This window comes from Pleurodeles waltl, chromosome 8, assembly GCF_031143425.1.
Source record: "Pleurodeles waltl isolate 20211129_DDA chromosome 8, aPleWal1.hap1.20221129, whole genome shotgun sequence".
Classification (NCBI taxonomy): domain Eukaryota; kingdom Metazoa; phylum Chordata; class Amphibia; order Caudata; family Salamandridae; genus Pleurodeles; species Pleurodeles waltl.
In genome coordinates, this window is record NC_090447.1 from 748,123,195 (window position 1) to 748,148,641 (window position 25,447).

Below are 25,447 nucleotides of genomic sequence, written 5' to 3' on the forward strand. Positions count from 1 at the left end.
ATGGGCCTAGGTTTTTTGATTCAGCTCTGCATGTTCATAAAAGCCAGGAAGATGGTGTCATTAACACATGAAACTAATGGGTGATGCCATTTTCATGAAATAAACAGACACTTTTATCTGGAGCACTTTTCACCTATTTTTCCCCAAAAACTCAAAAGTTCACTATGGTTTGGCTATTTTCTTGGTCCCCAACAGGGCAATCCACAAACCCTAGATACCATTAAAATCCCAAGGATGTTGGAACAAAAGGACACAAATTTGGCATGAATACCTTATGTGGACAAAAAGGTACGGAGGACTTAGCATGAACTACCCCAAATAGCCAATATAGGGTTCAGCACTTGGGGGAGGGTGCCGCAGCAAAGGGGTTAATGAAAACAGTGATTAGAATGTTCCATTTATTAGTTTGCAATAAGTTTAAACCTCCTTACAAAATTGACCAATAGGTTGGACAGACTCCTAATACCAGCATTCTTTCTCCACCATTGGATTTCTGGCTCTAGGATTTACTAACAATTTGGAGGATGGTGTACTCTATCACAAATGTGGCTGATATTGCATCTGTTGTATAGCCTAGATTGAACTTGTAGTATGGTGGATGGGATTGCTGCCACGTTTGAGACAGAGTATCCTATCTGCTAAACTCAAAATACAGCCCTCTGTTTTCAGGCTTTGCCATATTTTTATGTACGCATACGATGGCAGACTTCTCCGCATACTTCATCTTTACCATAGGGACCACCTGGATGATCACCAAATTCGGAAATTCATCACCATGCTACCTGCATTTCTTAATATATATTCACAACCAAAACAGTCTGAGACCACTGGTGGGTTACAACAGCACTACAATAAATAAATAAGTAATCTATTGCATCAGTGAGGCTGGGGCAGCATACCAAAGAGGCCTTAGTCACCAAGGAACCTGTCCAAACTTGATGTGAATGAATCCATGAACTGCTTGGCATTGCTATATAGTGCATTTTATAGTGTCTCAGTGCTGCTTATGTTACAACGTGCACTGCCTCAAATAGCCTACGTACTGCTCCAGGCCAATGACGAGATGCAGCAGCAGGAATTATTACTGTTACTGTTTGGACTCAGTATATCACACTGTGCACCCACTGACGGAGGCAGGCTGGAATGTGGGAACGAGGCCTAAACATTAAGTCGGCTATGTATGAAATCCTGTTGGAAAAAGCATACAAAAATATTTCAATAACATTTCTAAAGGAAAAGAGTCAAACTTGACATTCAATGGCATGGCTGGTTAACTATTATTGGAAAAGTTAGAATGGTTTATTCGGAAAAAGTTGGAGAACTGATTTATAACTTTTAAACACATTGGAATTGTCTGTTAAAAGTTAAAAGTTCAAAAGTGAATACTGAATCTATGTTAATGTTGAACAAACTACTTAAATTTGATCAAAATCCCTAACTGAACTTTTCATGTTTTAGTTAATTGTTTAAATATCATTGATTGAAATCAATCTTATACCCTTCCAAAAATGTTGCTTGATTATTTTAGTACATAAAAATCCCCTCATTATACTAACATGCACTACATATTTCACACCAGCAATTCTTTGATAGGATTGGTCTTTCTGTACAAAAGCAGTTTGATGTCCATGGATAGAATATGATGTCTGAAGGTCAGATGATATCGGACCAAGGACATCGTGCACCTGTCCCAGAAACAGCCAGCATGAGCCTGGACTGTGCAAACCCAAGCGTGTCCGTCCTTGTTGCAGATATATGCCGTTTTTTTCAACTCTTCCTAAACCAGCAGATTATTATCTACTAAGTGATAGGGGTTAGATCGCACAAGAACTGATACAAATAAATGATAGGCTTGCTTTTTCATGTATTTCACTTTCTCCATGTTCTCTGCTGCCAAATGTATTGTGATTTTTGCTACCATCTTTCTTGTTATGTGCAGTAATAGGAAAGCCCATAATAAAGACCAATAATAATACTTCTAGAATACCACTCCATATGTCCACTGTGTGTGCTTACTAGGAGATGGGCAAAGGGAAACACACTATAAACCTCCTGAGTGTTTGGAGCTGATTGCCCCTCCTGGTATGGGCCATTCTTCCAGTGTAACAGCTCAATGCTTAACGGAGCACCGCGCTTATTTTTTAGGGCCAGCACTTATTTTTCTGCCTCAAGCATATACTGCCAGCAAAAGATACTTATGAGAAAGATGGAGGAAGAGAACAATGAAAAAGCGTCACAATTGGAGAAAGCAGAAAGTTGAAATAGGGAGTTGAACGGGCAGGGAGTGGCTGTGAGTGGACTGAAGAGGCCCGAGGTGGCTTCAAGATTAGGCTGCTTCAGTATCCTGGGCTCGCGCATTTAATTGCAGTAGCCGCGTGTTTAAGAGGAAGGCTTTGGGCACCAGGACGTTTTTATTTACAAATTAAGAACTGAATAGCATGGACGGGTTCAGGCAGGCATTTGTCTCTTATGACTGGTGTGTATACTTTCGTGGTCTGGGGAACCAAGAGAAATCTACTGGGTGGGACTAAATATATTTGGCACACCTCAGTGGTGCTCCAGTGTGCGGCCCTTAAGATACATAAGGCCACGTTTGGTCATAATCCTCAAAAACGGCACACAAGATAGCAATATGGCGACGTCCCATTGATAATGGTAAAAGAAAACGAAAGTTACTGGACTCTCTACTATGACACAACAGGCTTCGGAAAGAAGGGTGATCTGATGAACAGGAGATGGGCGATGGCAGTTCTAAACAGCAAATGAACAGATATGGGCGATGGCACTTCTAAAGAGCAAATGAACAGGAAATGGGTGTTGGCACTTCTAAATAGTGTAACCAAGACATCAATCGTCTTCCAGAATCTCCACCACAATAACAACTGATAAATATATTCAAGTTCAGACCCCTTATCGGCATATACGTACCTCTGAATTAAATTTATAGCACAAGTTTCAAGTAGAGTGTGATATATTGCGCATAACTAAAACAGTATTTAGGTCATACTTACCACAGGTACGTGACATAGTTTTAGAAGAGAATGACATTCTCACAAAGTTTGTGAAAGATGCACATTGCAAGGAGGAAGTGACAACTGAAGCATTTCTCTATAATCCCAATACCACATCGGGACAAATAGGAGCAGCTGTAGGGTCTTAAGCACGACCCTGCATTATATATGAATTCAAGGGATGGGAAATAATAGTCTATTACACATGTCTTTCTCTAAGGAGTGAACCACAGGTTCAGCCCAATGTCGATAAGAAAAATAGGACATAAAAGTAATTCTTACTGAAAACCAGTATGAATGGGTGATATTACCCGTAATTGTACAGTGAGCGCCACTCTGTCTCTATGGCTATGGCCGCTAGGACATAGAGAAACCTCAGCTATCGTACACTGATTCTGGCCATGAAGAAAGCCCACATTATTTGGCTCATGATGAATCTGACATGGAAAATATTGAAAGCAACCATTGATGCAGCAAATGTTTGTGTCAGTCAAACGCTCGTTTAGGGCTCTATTTATGGCCAAGTCATGCAGTGCAGCACAGCAGGTCAACTTCCTGTCCTTTCCTCTGTGCTGGTGCAGAATGGGCTGTCTAGCACCAACGCAGGCACCCTTGCACAATTTCCGGCATAAAAACAATCCCCTGAGGTTTTTTCCTCTTTCTACGTGTGCTGTGGAATGCAGCACACATAGAAAGAGGAAAATCAAGGAGAACTAAGATATTTCTCCTCGTTACGCCTCACCTGGGGAGGCGTATCTTTTTGGCACATTCTAAGGTTTACCTGTTCTTGTAAATCTGGGAATGCGTCAAAATCCATGGATGTTATTGGGAACCGACATGCAACACCAATGGAAATGCCTCCCTGGTTCAGAGGAATGCAACGCAGCAATTTGTGCTGTGTTATATTACTCAAGTTTTATGATGCCATGCAGGACCATGAAAGGTGGCATTGTGTAGCCTAATACATCTCACATTTCTTTTCTGTCTCTCTTGGACCACATTGGGTGGTGCAAGGGCAACACAAAGGGGCTCATAAATATTCCCCTTAGTTTTTATGACATTCAATACACCTGTACTTTCCTCTGAGCTATGAGATTAGAATTGTTTTTTTTTCAGCTAGATCCTCAGAATTCCTACAGGAAAATTTTGTAGCAATTTCCTAAACATATAATTTGTTTTACTGTTTTACTGATGACAAACTAGACGAACACTTATGTAGGGTTGATAGAATAATTACTACTCTAGATAATAGTGGTTACAAGATTAACTTTAGAAAGTCCCAAACTGCATTTCATCCCCTATTTTCTATGGGAATGAGTTACTAGCTGAAGGTAACTGAATGGAACATAAAATTCAAAAGAAATGTGACCATTTTCAACCATATAATTATTTTCGAAAGCTGTAAATTCCTACGGGATTTTTCATTTTTGGGAGAGCATACTTTCTACTTATGCTGACGAGTCAAAACTCTCTAGGATTTTGTCACATCCATGGTTTTTGGAAAAGGAACTGATGGATGCGTAGACCTCAATTTTGCTTGGTCAGCAGACAAGTATGAACAGAGCAAGCTGTTTGCAGAAAATAGACAACAAACTAAGGCCCAGATTTAAGAGGGCCTACCACCTCCTTACACCACATTAGTGTAATTTTCTATGACGCTAATGTTGCCCAACTAGGTCAAATTCACCCGCTACATTTACAAAGTGGCTCAATTCATGCATTGCGACAGTTTATAACACCTTTGCCTCACAATATGCCTGAAGCAGGCATAATGTATGCAGGGGCTGGGCGTTCCCCCGTTAGGGGGGGCACAAACATGGTGCAGTGGAATCTAAGAGATTCCATGCCATTTTTAGCAGCTATTTTTAACACATGCACAGAGCAGGTGTTAAAAGGGGGCATACCATTGTTTTCAATGGGCCCCTATGTACTCTGCAGGATTAGTGCCAAAATGTTGGCGCTAATCCTGCAAGTACATCAATAGCGTCAATAATTTTGACACTATTGCCCCTACCCTGCGCCATGGTGCGTCGTATATTAAATATGGCGCACACCTGGTGGCGGTATGGGGGTGCTAAGGTGCACAAGAAAAGTGGCCGGACCACTCCTAAAGCCTACAAATTACACTTACATTTGGTGGAGGAGGAGGAGATATTTGCTCCTGCAGAGACACTTTTGGCTGCCATCAAAACCACCATTATACAGGAAATACCTACTGCAGAAAAGAAGACAATTCACCCATACCAATGCTGGAAGCAGCTAGTAAAAAGACAATTTTTAATTCTTGAGCTCTCCACTATCTCTTGGTGGAATTAAAGTCAACACAAGCGTCCTCAGGCATAGGGTTTGAACTTGATCCTGCACTTATAAACCAAGGCATTTTGCTGTATTAGCAAACAATTCCACAAACTCCACATGCTACCTTTCTATGAGAATAGAATTATATTTTACACATATGGATCTATGCGCATGCTGTAGGCACAAAGCAGCAATATTATGCCACATGTTAAGCCATACAGGGAATATTCAAAATATTCAAAAATGAGGATTTCAAATTCTTGCATTCTCACACAAAACTATTAGTTGATTGGACAACCCAGATTGCAGAGACCCTAAACAGGCCAAACCTCTAGTTCCCACAGTAGGTTTTAGCCTTTTGTGTACAAGGAAATGAGGTGAATTTACTACACTGGTACATAACTAGGTTGAAGGATTCAAAAGGCAATTTGATTGAATGCACTCAACCGATCATAAAAGACTTGCAGTGTCTTGTAGCAATGATGAGTGATTAGTGTCATTCAAAGTCTGCCCCTGCTGCTATGTTGGCTCTTGATTCCAGCGGTTATTCTCATATTCATTTTTTCCCAGTCAAATAGAATAGTTAAGAGGGTCGACAACATGCCCAGAGAAGCCTTGACCACCCGGTGCTTAGTACAGCACATTTGTGGTACCACAATTTACACCAGGAACGAAGGAACAAAGAACATTAAATATTCTGCCAATAAGTATTTTGCAGAACTTCACAACTTATGAAATGTATTTGAAACACCAATATATATGCTTAATCTCTTTCTCCCTGAGAAGGTTGTCACTTCCTGAATCACATGGTGTTCTGCTAGAGGCATCAAGATAGAAAGTTAATACACAAAATGACTCTAATGATCCATCTTTCAATCCAATACTACTAGTGGGTAGATCCCAAAACTTGCTGACATAGTCCAGAAGTAGGTCCCAGACAGATTACTGATTTGCCCTTCCTTCTGCCCACATGCAGATGAACTTGTGGTGTTTGACACCCACAGTTATTATGTCCCCACGGCCTGAGAAGAATCAGTAAATTTTCTTCCTCTTCAAGATAAAAATACCATGTAACTTACCTGTTGAGTGGACTTTAGGAAACTCCTCTGTGCCTACACTTCAGTCCACAATGGACCCGTAGTCTCTAGAAACTAGTAATATGCCATTAAAAGGTGATGAAGTGACTGTGCTATGTCCAGGTCAAGAAACAAATGTGTTTATGACTATGATGCTACTTGAGCCCGAAGTGGCTGTAACAAGTCAGTCACCATCTGCATCTGCTACTGAGGAAAATGAGCCAAATGAAAATACTGACATCTTCCTTTTTCATTTACTTGTAAGCCATGGACAAATAAACCTTGGCAAGCACGGGATCTAGAACTTTATTCCTTGTCTACAGGATAAATCTAATTTAGATTTTACTTCCCTGAACTATACAATTCAGGAAACTACATGCCTATATTTTGACTCCCTTAAGTCTTTGCTGATCAACCTCCCACTTTTTTGTTTGTCAGAAATGTTTTTATTGGTTTGAATTTCCTGCAGGCATTACATAAACCAACAAACCGGAGTGAACAACTGAACCTGGTTGTTACTGAGACTTACATTAATACAGTGTGAGATAGGATCAACACCAGTTCTATAATGATAAAGAAATACAACCAATTTTGATAATAAAAGAAAAATAAGAGAATACAAATTATAAACATGAATTGGAGTTGGGAGATTATCATGTTACATTACGTTTGGTATATCTTCACTATAGATAAGAGCCTTTTGTGTCTTTTACAAGAGTTTGGGGTTGTGGATGGTTGCAGACCATCTACCTCTCTTAGATTTGAAACAGGTGCAGTGATCTACTTCTAGGTGGGCTTGTAGTCAGCGGGAGGCCTCTGGATAGATAGGATACTAATGGACCCCATTTATATTCGAAGTTTTTAAAATTGTCTGCAAATATGTCTGCCATTATTTCCATGGTTAGAGCTCTCCAGAGACGACTCTGCCACTGAGTGATCGCCGGAGCTTCTTGTTTTTTCCAGGCCGCCACTATCGCCATTTTAGCGGCCCCTAGACAGAGCCACATAATGGCCCTATCTGCTCCTGTTTGATATTGGAGAGCGTCATCCCTCAATCCAAGAAGTGCACAGCAGTCTGTAATCACTATGGGATAGCCCAGCATATCCTTGATATGAGCCAGGATTTCATTCCAAAAAGGGCGAATCGTGGGACAATCCCACCATATATGTTTGAAGTCACCTTGTGCTCCACACCCTCTCCAGCACAGATCTGAAGTGGTCGTGAATATTTTCTTCAGTTTAGTAGGATAAAGATACTAGTAGTACAATATCTTATAATGTGCCTCTCTCAAGGCCATAGAGCGGTTATGTCTCTGGATGTCTCTGTATAATTTCTCCCATTGTGTGTCAAGAATCTCTTCTCCCAACATTTGTTCCCAGAAGTGGTGGTGGTGGGGCCTCTTCATGTGGCCTGTGGTTGTTAACAAAGCATAAAGATGGGAGATGATCCCTTTCGGGGAGCCTGCCCTACAAATTAATTTTTCAAAAGGTGTGAGTTCCCTCATGGCTGCCTGTTGATTTTCAAGTTTCAAAGCCCAGTGACGTAGTTGAGTATAGTGATAGAATTTGGCTTGTGGAAGATTGAATTCTCTCTTACAGTTCTCAAATGAGATCATATCAGTATTGTGGAATAGATCTGCTAAAATCAAGCATCCTCCTTCACACCATTTATCGAATGGTCCTGTCTGTACAGCAGGGGGAAAAGCCGGATTGAAGTGTAGTGGTGTGTGTGGGGAAGGAAAGGTCGTCCAGTTTCTTGTGTTTGTTACTTCATCCCAGACCTTAAGTGTAATTTTTATTGGTGTGCTAAGGTATGCATTACGGGGACGGTCTGTCGTAGGCTTCCCAAACACATCCCAGATCACCCTCCCCACCACAGCCTGGTCCATATGGAGCCAGTGTTTTTCAGACTACTCTTAATTGGGCAGCCTTATAATATAACTGAAAGTCTGGCAGGCCCAGGCCGCCTCTCTCCTTAGGCATACTCAGCATTTTATAGGAGAGTCTGGCTTTATTTCCCTGCCAAATAAATCACACCAAAAGGGTGCGAAGTGCTGAAAAGAAGGCACAATCCACTTCCGGAGGGAGTCTCTGAAACATATAAAGTATCTTGTGCAGAAGCATCATTTTAAGGGCATTGATCCTTCCTAACCATGTAAGATCGTATAGGGCCTAACGTTTCAGGGTTTCTTTTATGCTAATCAGTAGCGGGGAGTAGTTGGCCCTATAGAGACTTGCTATGTTAGGTGTGATTTTGATACCCAGGTAAGTTATTTCTTTTTTTACCCATTGGTATGGTGTGGTGGCCGCCAGCTGCTCCATCTCCAAAGGGGGTATGGTCAGATTCATCATATATGACTTGGAAAGATTTACCTTAAATCCCGCTACCTCTTTGAAGTGACATAACTTCTCTTGTAGAGGTAGGAGGCTGGATCTGTCAGTGTCAATAGAACGTCTTCCGCAAAAACGAGATTTTATGTTCTGTTGTCCCAAAGGTAATTCCATGTACAATGGGTGAGGCTCGAATGCGTGCCACCAGTGGCTCTATACTCAAAGCAAACAGCAAAGGGGAGAGTGGGCATCCCTGTCTCGTCCCCCTCGTAAACGGGAATGGAGCTGAGCTGGTGTCATTTATTAAGACTCTGGAGTAGGGAGCTGCATAATTGGCTCTTATCATCTGGATAAATATTTTGCAGAACCCATACACCCGTAGAACTTGGGTCATTAAGCCCAATCTACTCGATCGAATGCCTTCTCGAGAGAATGGCTGGGATCTTTTTCTTATGAGCTTTTTCCAATAAATGTATCACCCTGCGAATGTTATCGTGAGTCTGAAGGACCTTTACAAATCCTGATTGGTCTGGGTGTATCAAGTCAGGAAGCAGCTCTTCAAGTCGGGACGTCAGTATCCTGGTGTACAGTTTTGCATCTAAATTCAGAAGAGCTATAGGTCAATATGAGATACAGAGTTGGGGTTCCTTCCCTAGTTTGGGAATGACTGGGATAATAGCTTCACCCATTGTATGTGTGGTGATCCCTGAGGTACCTATATAGTTAAATAACTTGGTTTGATAGGGCGTCAATTCTGAGCTATATGTTTTATAGAATTGAGCTGTCAGGCCATCCGGCCCTGGAGACTTATTTTGTTTAAGGTGAGTTATTGCTGTCTGTACCTCGGACTCCTCGATGGGTGCCCCCAATTGCTCGTTATGTGCATTTGTGACTTTGGGTAGGTCTATATGTTCTAAGTAAGCCAGTTGGGTAGTTTCAGTAGTGGTGTCTGCTGTGTATAGGTCGCGATAGAACCCGCTAAATATATTTGCCTTTTCTACGTCCGAATCACTCAGACCATTAGTGGGGTGTCTGATGTCCCCTATATATTCATTTTTGCTTTTCACTCGCAATTGTCTGGCAAGGTGTGACCCCGCTTTGTTACTTTGTTCATATTTCAGTCTCTGCAGACGTAGTAATGTAAGTTCTGCTCTATTGGCAAAGATAGCGTTTAATTTGCTCCTCAATGCTGTCATTGTGCATTGCAGGGGTAGAGACGGGAGAGTTTTATGAGCCGCTTCAGCGGCTTGTAGTTCTGTCTCTAATACTAGCCGCTCCTGTCTCCTCTGTTTGTTTAGGGCCGCATTTAGGGAGATACATTTCCCCCTTAAAACTGCTTTGAAGGCATCCCATGTTATACTTAGATTGGTATCTGCTGGGTCGTTGAACTTAAAGTATTCCCTGATGGTGGTGCGTAGTTCTTTTCCAGAAGGCTTGTCTCTAATCAGGGAGGGCGGGAAGTACCATTGTGTTTTTTTTTATTTGTTCTGTCTCCAGTCTATTGTTAGTTCCATTGGGAAATGGTCTGAGAGGGTGATGGAGTGAATCGTTTCCTTAAGAAGGTTTCGGGTTACCCCTTGGCTAGCGAACACATAGTCAATTGTTGAGTATGCTCTTTGAGTATGGGAAAAGAAAGTGTAGTCTCTGTCGTTGGGGTGGAGTTTCCTCCAGGTGTCAACCAAGCCAGTCTTTGTCATTAACTGTTGTAATGCTGGTGAGAAGTTCCCAGATGGTGAGCAGTGGAGGTGCGTACTGTCTTGGCTTGCCTGCCACGTGAGTTTAAAGTCCCCATCATGAAAGTAACTCTCTCCACAAAGGCTCCCAGTGTATCTAGACACCTGCATAGGAATTGTTCCTGGTTCACGTTGGGTGTATATATAGACACAAAAGTTACTCAGCGACCTCTCATCACTCCTTTCACCATAACATAGCGACCTTCCTTTTCAGTATGGTAGCCTGTAGGATGGAATTGTAGGGCTTGATGGAACAGGAGTGCTACTCCGTTGTGTTTCGTCGTAGCTGATGATCTGAAGGTTTGTGGGTATTGTTTATGTTTGAGCATATGGACTTTTTCTCTTTTAAGATGAGTCTCTTGTAGCGCTATTACATCATAGTGGTCATCTGTTAAGTAATTCCATATTTTGTGGTGCTTCACTGGTGCGTTTAACCCTTTGACATTCCAGGTGAGCATTGTCACTACGATTCCCTCATCAATGGGTGTGGTCGTCTATCTGATGCTAGTGTTGTGCTGGTTCGGAGTCTATTGTGCTCTATCCTTGGAGTATCTTCTCGCGATCTTCGGAATGTGAATATGGGACATATTCTCCCCGTCTTCCCCCCAAGTGGGTCTGTATCTCGACTCTTGCTTATTGTACAAGGCCTCCCAACTCCTAAAAAAAAACTAACGAAGAACCATTTAAGGACAACAGGTCCAGAGTGTGTAAATCTCCATAAGTCTGTTAACGACATTATGAGTGTAGGTCTTATTCCGCTTTGTCGCTCAACGGTTAGATATTATTGGGCTTCAGTATTGGGGTATGTGAGGCAGTGCCTGCTATTTGAGTTTTGTCAAGGGAGGTTTTTGTAGGCGTGCCACTGCCTTATCCCGATGGATCTTCCTCTGTTGGTTTGTGTCTATGTGCTCAGGGATTTTTTCAGGGCAGCCATCGTCCGGGACCAGTGGATTGTGGCTGACGCGTTTCCGCAAGATCCCCTCTACCATCTTCTCCAGACTGGGGAATACTAAGTATGGACATTGCTGTTGTGAGGTCTGTTACATGATGAGGTCTATTATTTAATTCAAAGGCCAGGCCAAAGGGGAAGGTCCAGCGGTATCGTACATGGTCCTCCCTCAGTCTATCCATGATGGGTCTGAATTGTTGTCTCCAGGCAAGCGTGGCTGGTGCTATGTCTTGGAATAGGGAGCAGGTTTCTCTCTGGAATATGACTTTGTCAACCTTTCGTGACGCTTGAAGAATGGCTTCCTTAATCCTGAAGGCGTGTAGCTTAACAAGAATATCTCTCGGTTGTCTCTTGTCCACGGAAATGCTGCTTCACACTCTGTGGATTCTGTCTATCTTTATCTTAAGATGCATTTTGTTCATAATCTCCTGGAACAGGCCCACCACGAATGCTTCAAGGTCTGATCCCTCTGCGCCTTATGAAAGGTTTCTGATCCTGATGTTGTCTCGCCGCACCCTGTTTTCCATATCTTCTTGTTTAAGTGTCGCTGACTGGGGTTCCATCTGGAGTGTCTGCGTTAGACCATCTAGCTGGTTAAGACGAGTCTCCATTTCTTCCATTTTTGTCTCAGCATCTAAAATTCAGGTGCCCACAAAGTCCACATCCTGTCGCAATGAAGAGAGTTTATCATTAAGATTTGCCTGTAATTTTTCAAACGAGGAGGCCATATCGGTCTTCAATTCTTCACCTCAGTTCTTTTTCAAAGTCTCTCAAAGAAGCCATGAAGTCATCCCGTGTGAGGGCCATCTCCTCACCCTGCTGTGCTATTCCACCTTCCAGAGGTGAGAAGTAGTTGGAGGCCCTGTTAGAGTTCTGTTTCTTGGGAGGCATGTGTAGGGATAAGTATTCCCAACTACTTCTATGATTATTTCTCGTTATGCCGTTTTTCACTCCAACACATCGACTCCTTGTCTCCTTCTGTTAGGGGTCTCTTTTCCATAGGTTTGCATCTCCGTACCATAATCCCCACTCCTTTACAACAAATTCACTGCTTCCAGGTATCAAAGATCTGCTTTCTGTTGGTCCGTCTCCCACCCTCATTCCAAAGGGATATTTTCAAGGCTCCTCAGTTCTGCTCCGGATGTGCTGATAGATACAAGCTAGGAAGCCTACATGCATGGGATCTTCAATGGGCTATAGGTGCCCATAGATTGTAGACTTTTTTGCTGCCCGTGAGGGAGTCCCCGGGTCCTTTAGTTCCGTGCTGTCGCTCCTTAATCCCTCTGCAAGGTCGCCATTTTAGGATTAGGCATTAGCGTGCCTGACCTTACTTCTGAGGTCTCCCACGAGTGAGACCCCATTCACTGCCTGCATCAGTCACCCCCATTCCCCTGATGTGGGGGCGCTCGCAGGTGGCGGCAGGGGGGCAGGACTTTTCCCTGCACCTCACCCACTTTCACTGCCAGTTCTGGCATCTCGTGTTCATGCGCCATATTCAGGGCCCCGACCCAGGGGTCAACCTCACAGTTCTCTCGGTGTCAGCAGAGCTGTCATCTTCAGCGGGGGATCCGGTGTGCTCTGCCACTCCTCACGTCTTGTTTATTGCCAAAATGCCCAGTTTTAATTGAGTATTAGCAGAGCCGAAGGAAATCACGTCCCGGCGCCCATCTTGGCAAGCCCCCCCCTCACTCCCACTTTTTTATCTGGATTGGAAAAGGGATCTTACTTTTACAGAAACTATAGTACTCATTTCCTGTGGCATATTTACATTGTTCACATATATGTCCAAAGTCATTGATTCTGGCTTGTGTAAAAGAACAAGTGTGTCCCTAATAAATCATCTTTGATCTCCTGCCTATTAGCAAATAGAACAGACCCAAGTATACACCTGTCAATGCAGCGTGGACTAAATCTCTCTACTATGACTGTCTTCTTCTATACATGCCCTGTAATGGATGCAAATGGTAAATAATTGTATGGCTTTACCTGACTAATTTAAGGTTCTGCACCTGCAAGAATTAGATGTAAACCTTTTTCAGCTCTGACAGATGACTTGTTACTAAAGTATGCATCCTGCTCTCAACAAAAAGCAGCTCAATAGGGACCCTGTAAATTGTGCATTTTCCCCTGTAGACAATAGTGTGAAAACATTGTCTAAAAAATATGTGTGCGTAAAATCATGTCTACAGCTTTACAATTACTCATACATGATCTGTCATGTTATCAACTGGAAAAGGTTCAGACGAGAGTAATCACTCAACTCCAATGGGTGGTGCAGACCCTAAAGCCACATAGAATACTACAGGAACATCTTAATGAAGAATCCTTCTTTGTTCCATTCAACCTCAAAGTGCACTAGAAAAAGTCAGATTCAATACTTGTGACCACAGAAAACGGTTTTGCCCACGTATCAAACCCATATTACGAGTCTGACCCCTAAAAAAAGTTTGTGACTGGATACCAAATTGCTATTTGTAAGAGTCATGTTACGGGCGTCCTTCTAAATAGTGCTTTAGTATCAGATGTATCAATGATCTGTAACCAGAATTCTGGTCAATGGCACAATGGATACTTATTTTATTGGTGAATCTGACCCCGTTTGCTGGGCTTGCTATCATGCTCCTCTGTATGTGTGTTATTTTTATTCTAATGTAAATTTCACACACCAACCTGAAGCCATTCACAAGTTCCTTGAAGTGGTTTGGTGCAGGATACTCCTTTGTCTAAACTCCATTAACGTTTATATTTCTTGTGAACTGTGCATCTGTGGCCTATTTAAATATCCATGTGCATGATATTCTTCAATAATCATATTCAGCACATATATAGTTTAATGTTAAAAATGATATATACTTATTAAACATTTATTTGAAATGTATTAGTAATCTTAATTTAACAATTAAAATAAACGTCTAAACTTTTGATAAAAAATAAAATAATTAAAAATAATTACACTAATAACCTTTAAAAACATATAATACATATAACATTAAAAAGTGTGACTGTTGGTGGGATTTTTTTTAAATTACTCTTTAACAAACGTTACTTATAAATTGAATTTTATCTATTCAAATACGTAATACACATCAAATTTAATGAGTTAACGTTCTGTAAAATTTATTTATATTGGTTGTAGGTTTACAATGATTTTTTTAAATTATTTTATATTTATATTTTATGCTGAAATATTTGAATAACCTTTTGCAACAATAATACACTTTGATAATTTTCCCTAGACTTTCTCATAGGAGATCTCTACCATGGCTGCTGTGATCTCCACCAAAGAGCGAAAAGTTACTAAAAGTAATTTTACTTTTGTTAATTCAGTCTTAAATGTCTCCACCTCATGAAGTGAGAGAGTGGACACATGATAATGTACAATTAAATGTAAATCTGCTCTAGGAAATAATGACGAGTAAAAAAGGGTAGATTTGCACCTCGGTGCAGGAGTACATTTGCACAAAAGTAAATCTACACGTGCAAATTTACCTTTGTGTAAAGGGACCTTAATGTCCATTTGATGAAAACACATGAAACATCAAGCATACAAATGCCATCACAAGTGTCTCATATTCACAAAATGTTCGTTCTTGATTAACTGCATTTTTATAAATAATCCAAGAAAAAGGCTTCTTAAGAGCATGCTAGCAAAGAATGGAAACCACGACTTCCTGTTTTCATTGCCAAATGCACATATTTCTGCCATTGCATAAAAAACACATACTTAGGTTTAGCACATTTAAAACATGTTACTTTTAAATTCTTGTTATATGTTTTTTTTCAGACTAGTTTCCTAAGAGCCATCTCCTGCTTGCAGCACTTAAAATTAAAACTGGCATCATTTACTACATTTAAAGCACCACTTGCAGCGGAATCTTTCAGGTCTAATTGATATGGGGTGAAAGTGTGCAAAATGCACTTAGACATGTTCGTTTATAGTTATGTTATCCCTCGCGAGGTTTCTCTTCATTCTCCAAGTGCAGAGTACGCTGAAAAGTATGCATGAGAAAATGACGCACACTTATTGCACATGTACTGTGTGCAACTTTGCCTGTAGTCATAGGTTCATACAGGGAGTGCAGAATTATTAGGCAAATGAGTATTTTGACCACATCATCCTCTTTATGCATGTTGTCTTACTCCAAGCTGTATAGGCTCGAAAGCCTACTACCAATTAAGCATATTAGGTGATGTGCATCTCTGTAATGAGAAGGGGTGTGGTCTAATGACATCAACACCCTATATCAGGTGTGCATAATTATTAGGCAACTTCCTTTCCTTTGGCAAAATGGGTCAAAAGAAGGACGTGACAGGCTCAGAAAAGTCAAAAATAGTGAGATTTCTTGCAGAGGGATGCAGCACTCTTAAAATTGCAAAGCTTCTGAAGCGTGATCATCGAACAATCAAGCGTTTCATTCAAAATAGTCAACAGGGTCGCAAGAAGCGTGTGGAAAAACCAAGGCGCCAAATAACTGCCCATGAACTGAGAAAAGTCAAGCGTGCAGCTGCCACGATGCCACTTGCCACCAGTTTGGCCATATTTCAGAGCTGCAACATCACTGGAGTGCCCAAAAGTACAAGGTGTGCAATACTCAGAGACATGGCCAAGGTAAGAAAGGCTGAAAGACGACCACCACTGAACAAGACACACAAGCTGAAACGTCAAGACTGGGCCAAGAAATATCTCAAGACTGATTTTTCTAAGGTTTTATGGACTGATGAAATGAGGGTGAGTCTTGATGGGCCAGATGGATGGGCCCGTGGCTGGATTGGTAAAGGGCAGAGAGCTCCAGTCCGACTCAGACGCCAGCAAGGTGGAGGTGGAGTACTGGTTTGGGCTGGTATCATCAAAGATGAGCTTGTGGGGCCTTTTCGGGTTGAGGATGGAGTCAAGCTCAACTCCCAGTCCTACTGCCAGTTCCTGGAAGACACCTTCTTCAAGCAGTGGTACAGGAAGAAGTCTGCATCCTTCAAGAAAAACATGATTTTCATGCAGGACAATGCTCCATCACACGCGTCCAAGTACTCCACAGCGTGGCTGGCAAGAAAGGGTATAAAAGAAGGAAATCTAATGACATGGCCTCCTTGTTCACCTGATCTGAACCCCATTGAGAACCTGTGGTCCATCATCAAATGTGAGATTTACAAGGAGGGAAAACAGTACACCTCTCTGAACAGTGTCTGGGAGGCTGTGGTTGCTGCTGCACGCAATGTTGATGGTGAACAGATCAAAACACTGACAGAATCCATGGATGGCAGGCTTTTGAGTGTCCTTGCAAAGAAAGGTGGCTATATTGGTCACTGATTTGTTTTTGTTTTGTTTTTGAATGTCAGAAATGTATATTTGTGAATGTTGAGATGTTATATTGGTTTCACTGGTAATAATTAATAATTGAAATGGGTATATATTTTTTTTTGTTAAGTTGCCTAATAATTATGCACAGTAATAGTCACCTGCACACACAGATATCCCCCTAACATATCTAAAACTAAAAACAAACTAAAAACTACTTCCAAAAATATTCAGCTTTGATATTAATGAGTTTTTTGGGTTCATTGAGAACATGGTTGTTGTTCAATAATAAAATTAATCCTCAAAAATACAACTTGCCTAATAATTCTGCACTCCCTGTATTTAGTATGTGAAGCGCAGGGACTCAGGAATTAGACATTTTTCGAAGCATAAGCCTAGTTTGAAAATTATACATTTTATTGAGGAATTATACATTTTAGTGCACATTTTAAACCAACCGATTTTGAGTGGCAATTGAGCAGCTTCTTCAAGATTCAAAGCGAAGGATGTGTGGGGTCTGTCTTCATACCAACATTATAAAATGAAATGTATGCTGCAGTAGGAATCTATACACACTCTGTACTGAATCTGTATTTCAAGCCATACATATTAGTTTGTGTATACCGGGGCGTCATGAGCCCTCCGCTTTAGCAGCTACAGAGTGGAGTGGGGTATTTTATGGACCTTTTTTGTGTGCAGCTTGGCAGGCAAAAGGGAATAATTAGCGCGATACATGAAGAAAAAAAGATGGTTTGATGGAAAAGGCAAATAAGGATGCATGGGTGATTGAATTTATGAGAGGATGAAAGGGTAGGTGGGTGAAAAGATGAACGGATAGGTGGGTGAAAGAATGAGAAAAAGGGGAAAGGATGTTTGTTTGAAAGGATGCATGGGTGGGTGAAAGGATGGCTGGATTGACAAAAGGATGGATGGAGGAGGGGTCAAAGGATGGGTGAATGAGTATGTGAAAGGATGATTGTGCTGAAGTGATGGGTAGGTGAATGGATAAGTGAGTGAGTGGCTGAAAGGATGGATGGGTGGATGAAAGGATGGATGGATGAGTGGGTGAAAGGATTAGAGAGTAAAAGGAGGGATCGATGGATGAATGGATAGGTGGGCTGATTAAATGATTCATTGATGAGTGGTTGAAAGGATGGTTGAATGAAGATGAATGGGTGGGTGAAATGATGGATAGGTGGCTGAATGGATGGGTAAGAGGATGCACCAGAGTGTGAAAGGATGGTTGGATGAGTGGGTGCACGGATGGGTGAGGGAAAGAGTGGATGGATGGTGGGTGAAAGCGTGGGTGAGTGAAAGGGTGGATAGATGTTAGGGTGAAAGGGTGGGGGAATGAGTGAGTAAAAGTAGGGTGGATGAGTGGGTGAAACGGATGGGTAGATGAGCAAGTTAAAACTGGATGGAGGAGTGGGTGAGAGGATGTGTGGGTCAAAGGATGGCAGAGTAAAAGGAAATCTGAGAGGATGGATGGATGGGTGGATGATGACAGAGTAAATGATGAAACTTTGAACAGATGGAGAGATGTGTGGGTCAAAGGATGGCAGAGTAAATGGAAATCTAAGAGGACAGATAGATAAATGGACCGAAGGGTCAGTTGATGAATGAAATGCCTAATTGATGAATGAGTAAGTCAAATGATGGATGTATGGGTGAAAGAATCCATGCATATATGTGTCAATTGATGGATAGATGGAATGTTGAAATATTGAACAGTAGGTTAAAGAATGAATGGATGACAGAATGCAAAGGTGAAATGGTGGATATCTGCGGGTGAATGGAATAGTGAAAGGATGCGTGCATATGTGTTTGGATGGAAGAAACAATGAATCTCGTCTCTCAGGGTTGAGTCCTCTAGTTCTACTTGCTTGGTGCCATCAGAGCGTTGGTTTAAAGTGGGAGATATTTTAAATTTCTGGCTACTCCCATGTGTGTATACATACTTAAATACTTAAGATGGTATATACATGTCTTGTGTTTATAATCTGGGCAAACAATTACATATGGTATGTTTCTCACTGTCCTCTGGTCACTTCAGTAGCTGTGTTTATGCTAAGTCTGTAAGCCACATTTTGTTGACACTTGTGGTCACAGAAAAACCCGGCAAGGTTACCTCCACAATCACTAAGGAGGGGAGCTCTGAATAGCAAGGCAATGCACGCATTAACAGCACACACATCAGAAGGTTCTAGAATGGAATCACATAAACATAATCTAAGCTTCAACAAGTAGGCGTCTAGGATGAAATCTTGAGAACCAGAGCAATCGGTAGAGAGTACCTTTTAATTGTATTTAAACAGAGAGTTAAGCACTTAACATGTACTCATCAGGTGCCAATTTGGAACCCTCGTCTTGCTGTTGAGTGAGGGTTTCTGGTTCATAAATTAGTGATGTAAAATAAAAGATGGCTTCTACATGCTAGATAACTTTATTTATGCTAAAGTGACATTATAATTAGATGTTGAAATAAGATAAAAAGTAATGTTTAAAAACTCAAACTCCCACTGAAATTGACCAGTTATTGTTTACTGAGCTAACTATAACTTGTGCTCTTGCCATGCACTACTTATGAACTGACATATCACATAAACCTTGACTTGTTAAATGATATCTTTCATGAAATCAGCGATGACATCTCAGTGACATATTTGATGACACCATAAGCACCCCTTTAGAGGAAAACTTTCAAAAATGGCTTAATAGCTTTACACTAAATCACAAAAAACACACTTTCTGAGTACAATTCCAACTTGTTGTCATTTTGGGGTAATTCCATTCTGGTGACCTTTCCATATCAGGCAGCAAAGTTTCTAATGGGAAGTAACATGGTAGTTCAACATATTGGGCTCATCCATTTTTATTTCGATCCCACTTGACGGATTGGTTTCAAATATTCCAAGAAGGAGCTGAGGAGGATGAACCTACTTTTTGGAAAGTTTTGTTCAGATTTGTCAAACAGCACCAAAGTTATTAGGAAAACAAAAAAAAAACTATTCTAACAGAAACCCTGTTGTAACGTAAACTACACAGAGGTGAACACATTATGAAATATGTGTGTTTGTGTGTGTGCCACACTCACACATCATATTCATTCATGATGTTTTCACAATAAAACACTAAGGTCCTGCTTTAGATATTGACGACCAGTTACACCATAATAATGGTGACGAATATCCCGCCTGCCGAAATATAAATTCCATAATATCCTATGGGATTTATATTTCAGCCGACAGGATATCCATCACCTTTGTGAGGAAATAACCCCTCCACCAAACTCTAAATCATGCCTTTTGTCACTTTCTAGCTCTGTATGGATAGCATTATGCTAATCCTATGCTGAAAACCTTTTCTGGAAAAACAGAACTTTGAGGTCTGCAGATTCAGAGTGTCAATGATGTTCTAGGGTGCTCCGTATATAGGAACTGCTCTCCAGCTAAACTTGGGAACTACCCCAAGTTTCATGCTTTCTTTTTTGCATGATTTATGCAGCACTCTAAGCATGAAAGGGTATTGTTGTGACTTATACAGGGTGCTAATTTGTGTCTAGACACAGCTGTACCTCTCTGATGAGCTCTAAGTAGAGGGAAACACGTCAGAGATTGCTTATGTTCATATCAGGTTGGCTTGGATGGTATTTTAATACTGTGCCTGAAGTGATAAAAGGATATCGTTGTTGTTCAGCTCTGCGTGGATGGCACTTGCTAATACTAGGCCTAAAGACTTTGCTGTGAAAATGGCAAAAGACTCTGGCCCTCATTATGACATTGGCAGTAAATCCTGCTTACCGCCGCAGTGACCGCCACAACAGCACAGGTGTCAGGAGCCACGATAGGTTTGGGTAGCCAGAGTCACCTGCAAGTATTGAGGGGCAAACAGCCCTCCAAAATGTTATGGGGGATGACTCCTGAAGGCATACACTGACATACATTGGGTGGGGGCTTTGGCTCACCTATTAGCCACACCCTGTGCCTCTGTAGTTGTGCCATCACATTTGGGATGCTGCTATTCTTCAGAATGAAGACATCATGCACCGACCAATGATACTTGGCGGTTCCTGAATACCTGTTCATTGTGTCAGCGAGGAGGGGGGCAAATGCAATATGTGTTCCGTCAATCGCCCCAATAATATTTGGTATATGTCCTATTGCATAGAATCCAGCCTTCACAGGGGCCAAATCTTCCACTTGGGGGAAAGCAATGTAGCTGCACATGTGTTTGACCAAGGCAGACAAAACCCTTACCAGCACTATTGAGAACATTGGCTGTGACATTCCTGCTTCTAAGCCCACTATCACTTGGAAAGAACAAGTTGCCAGGAAATGAAGCACTGATAGAACTTGAACAAGAGGGGGGATCCCAGTGGGATGACGGACAGCTGATATGAGATCAGGCTCCAATTGAGTACACAGGCCTGTGATTGTGGCCCTGTCCAGTCTATAGGTCAGTATTATGTGCCTGTCCTCCAGTGTAGCCAAGTCCACAAGGGTTCTGTACACCGGGGCTTATCTCCTCCCCCTATTCTTCTGCAGTGGTAGGTATCTAAGGGACACAAGAGTGAGTAGGGAGTCACAAATTGAACAATGGAACCACCACCTAAGTTTACATAGAGCATGTATGTAATTGGACAACGTGAATAGGAATGTATGTCTAATTTATAGCAATGACACAGTTTCAAATTTCTGAATGTTGTCCACTGCCATAAAATGGCGACCACCTGTCCTGTAAATATGGACAGGTGGAAGTGATTTAACTCTGCCGGGCATTGAGTGTCATTGCGGAAGGCGGACTTGCAACGCCGTGCTATTCCTCATTGGCTTACATGGGGCTCTATGGAGTACAGAGCCCAATGGGGATCACTGGCAGCGGTGACGGTGCCATGAACATGACCACCATTTTCTGTCTAAAACCTCACTTGATTCCTGACTTTCCACAAGACAACACCTCCACTGTGTGTGCTGCTGTCACCTGTGTCTGGAGTCTGACATGGCCTATGTGACAAGGGAAAGGGACCCTTCCTTCACTTTAGAGGAGTTAGAGCACCTGGTGGGTGGGGTCCTACCCCTGTATGAACAGCTGTATGGGCCTCCAGACCAACAGGTGAGTACACCATAGCCATGATGCATGTAACAAAGTTGCATGGAGATGTGTGTGCTAGCAGTGTGTAATTTGGGTGGGTGGTATGTATGGTGGTAGTGTACATGCAGTGCTCTGGGTGATGTGTGCGCCAATTGAGATGGAAATGGTATTTGTGGGCCATATTTGTGACAGGATAGATTGTATGGTAATGGTGTCCTCCTGTCTGTATTACCTCTACAGGTCAGTGCCCATCAGAAGAAGAGATTGTGGCGCGTCATCACCAAGAACGTGCAGACCCTGGGGGTCTATAGCAGGCTTAGCACCCACTGTAGGAAAAGGTGGGAGGACCTGAGATGCTGGGCCCAGAAGACCGCGGAGGCCCAGCTGGCGATGGCCTCCCAATGAGGGTGGTGTGTGTGTCCGGACCTGGCCCCCCTGTTGGCCCGCATACTGGCGGTGGCCTACCCAGAGCTGGATGGGCACTTGAGGGCAGCACATCAGCCACAAGGGGGTGAGTACAGTGAGCATGGCAACAATTATTTTTGGGTGGCATGGGATCCTGGTGGTGGGTTTCAGTTAGTGGGAGCCCCTTAATGCCAGCTCAGCCATTGCTGCGTGACCCAGCTCAAGGTAAATGGGTCTATAGCAAAATCTGGTTACCTATATAGGTAGCATGTCAGAGAGAGCTTAGTGGGTCCCAGGAAGGGTGCAGTTGGCGGTGGTTGGCTCTCATATTGCTGAGGCACTTAGCCAATGTAATGCCAGTGCAATGCATAGTGCGTAATCCTGATCCCAGTGTGTGATGGTAATGTGTATGCCAACTGTGGTGTTGGTGCTGTAATTGACCCAGTGCTCCCATTCTCTCTCTCCCCCTATTTTCTTCTGTCATCCTGTCCATGTGTGCAATAGCATTATCTGGCGGAGGAGCAGGGGCACCGATGACTGAGTGAGCTGTATCCACACAGGACCCAGGAGGCAGAGTCCACCGATGCCGAGGGGACCAGTGGGACGGAGGGCGAGGGGAGCACCACAGCAGAGACAGAAGGTGACAACACTGACTCTGATTCCTCCACTGGTGGAAGCTCCCTGGTGGTGGCAGACACCGCTGGAACCACCCCAGCTACAGGTACAGCCGCCACCCCGTACCAGCACCACCCTCCCAGTAGCCCCCTCACCGAGTTGCCCGTGCCCGCTCACCCAGGGGGGTAGGCATCTCCTTCGCCCCAGGCATCTCAGGCCCTGCCCCAGTGAGCCCTGCTGCCCTCAGTGAGGCTATTGACCTCCTGAGATCCATTTATGTAGGACAGCCATCCACTGTGAATGCCATCCAGGGGCTGGCAACCCAGATGCAGCAATGCAATGCATAGCTGGAGGGCATCCACAGTGGGTTGGTGGCCCTACAGAGATCGTTTCAGGCTCTGGCCTTCAATCTGATGGCATGCACACAAAACATCACACAAGAGTAGCACAGTCAAACACAGGCAGCACACTTCAGGCCTCAAGCACTCACACAAACAACAGACAGTTGCACACACAACCACATTCACTGCCTCCACTGTCTCCCCCTCCTCCTCGTCCCTCACAGTCACATCTGCACTCACACCTGCATGCACTACATCAACAGCCACCACCACCATCACCACATCAAGCAGCACACACACCTCACTTGCAGACACCTCCACAACATCCATCCACGCGTCCCCTTTGTCCTCTCCCACCCTGTCTGTCCCCTCCTAAGAGACACAAACGCACGCACTCAGATACCCAACAGCCATCCATCTCACACACGCCCACTGTCCATACACCTGCACCCAAGTCAAGCAGACACACACCTCCGACAACCACTCCCTCAACTTCCACTCCCATCCCTCCTCCCACATCCTGCCCCCATGTCCCTAAGAAGCTTTTCCTTGTCCAACTTCCCAACTTGACCTCTTCCGACAGAAGACGGGTACAGTGCAGGCAACTCCTAGTCCTGGAGGCAAGCACACAAGTGACATGTCAAAGGCCAAGAGAACCCGTCACAAGAGGGGACACATGGATCCCCTCTGCCAACATAGAAAGTGAAGGTTCTCACTCCTCCAGCAAAGAAAGTAAAGGTTCCCACTCAACCACCAATGAAAGGGAAGGTCCCCATTCATCCCTCAATGAAAGTCAAGAGGCCCACTCCACCAGAAGAGGGCAAGGAGTCCCCACCTCCAACACAGGCACAGCAGCCCTCACCTCTAGCAGAGACACTGGAGCCCTCACCCCTAGCAGAGGGCAAGGAGCCCCCACCTTCAGCACAGGCACAGTAGCCCTCACCTTTAGCAGAGACACAGCAGCCCTCACCTCCAGCAGTGGACAAGGAGCCCCCACCTCCAGCACAGGCACAGAAGCCCTCACCTCCAGCAGAGAACAGCAGCCCTCACCTCTAGCAGAGGGCATCAAGGCCACCCTCGAGAGACTGTTGTACAAGGAGCCCCCTCCAGAACCAGTGGGCAAGTTCCCCACTTCAAAGACTGTGGCCTTGCACTCCCTAGCAAAGACAAATGGGCATAGAGCCCCCTCCAGAACCAGTGGGCAAGTTCTCCACCTCAGAGACTGTGGCCTTGCACCCCCCAGCAAAGGCAACTGGACAAGGAGCCCCCTCCAGAACCAGTGGGCAAGTTCCCCACTTCAGAGACTGTGGCCTTGCACTCCTAGCAAAGACAAATGGGCATGGAGGCCCCTCCAGGAACAGTGGGCAAGTTCCCCACTGCAGCTGAGGTGCCCCTCCACCCATCCCCCAATCCCCCTGAGGTGCCTGCCCATTTCCAACATGATGTCCCTGAACAGTGGTTTCGGGAAGTTGTCAGGAGTCAAGCTGGGCCTTGGACTGTGCCCTGTGGCCATGTGGCCATTTTGTACTTTTGACTGGCCAATGGCCCATTTTGAACATTGTCTCCTGCATTTGGGTTCAAATGGAAAATATGGTGGCTGTTTGCATTAAATTACAGTGTTTGCTGATTCTCATAGTGGTCCTTGTTTTATTTTAACGTGTGTCGTGTAACATTGGTATAACTCTCCTGCTGGTTCTGTGTATGGGGTGTGTGTGAATGTTGTGCGTTGTGTGTGTGTGTGTCATTCTCCTTTTCCTCTGCCCCTTCCTTGTGTGCTAGGTGGCTGTACTCACCACCATCGTCTTCATCGGCGTTGGTGCTCCATGAGGGCCATGGCATTGAATAGCATTGGGAAGACTTGAAGTTTCGGTTCCATGGCAGCGACAAAGTTCTCTGTGTACTTGTTGGTGAGTTTTTCGTTTTCTGTGTTCTGTTTCCGCCAGGCTTTTGATGGCGTTGGTACCACCCCAGAAATCCTGGCGGTTTGCTTTGTCATAATATGGTGGACGGTACCTTGGCTTCTGCCTGGCTGCTGATGGCTACCGCCGTGGTCAGTGGTGTTAATGGCCTGGCGGTTGGTGTGGTACATTGGCTGTCTATGAGATGTATCACCACCATGGTCATAATTTGGCAGTTCTTACCGCCAGCCTGTTGGAGGTATTACCACCACTTTATCACTCACCGCCAATGTCATAATGGCCACCTCTCTCACTTTCTAGCTTGGCATGGATGGCATTGTGCTAATCCTATGCTTAAAAACTCTGCTAGAAAAACAGACATTTAAATTTCAGGTGAGCAGATTCA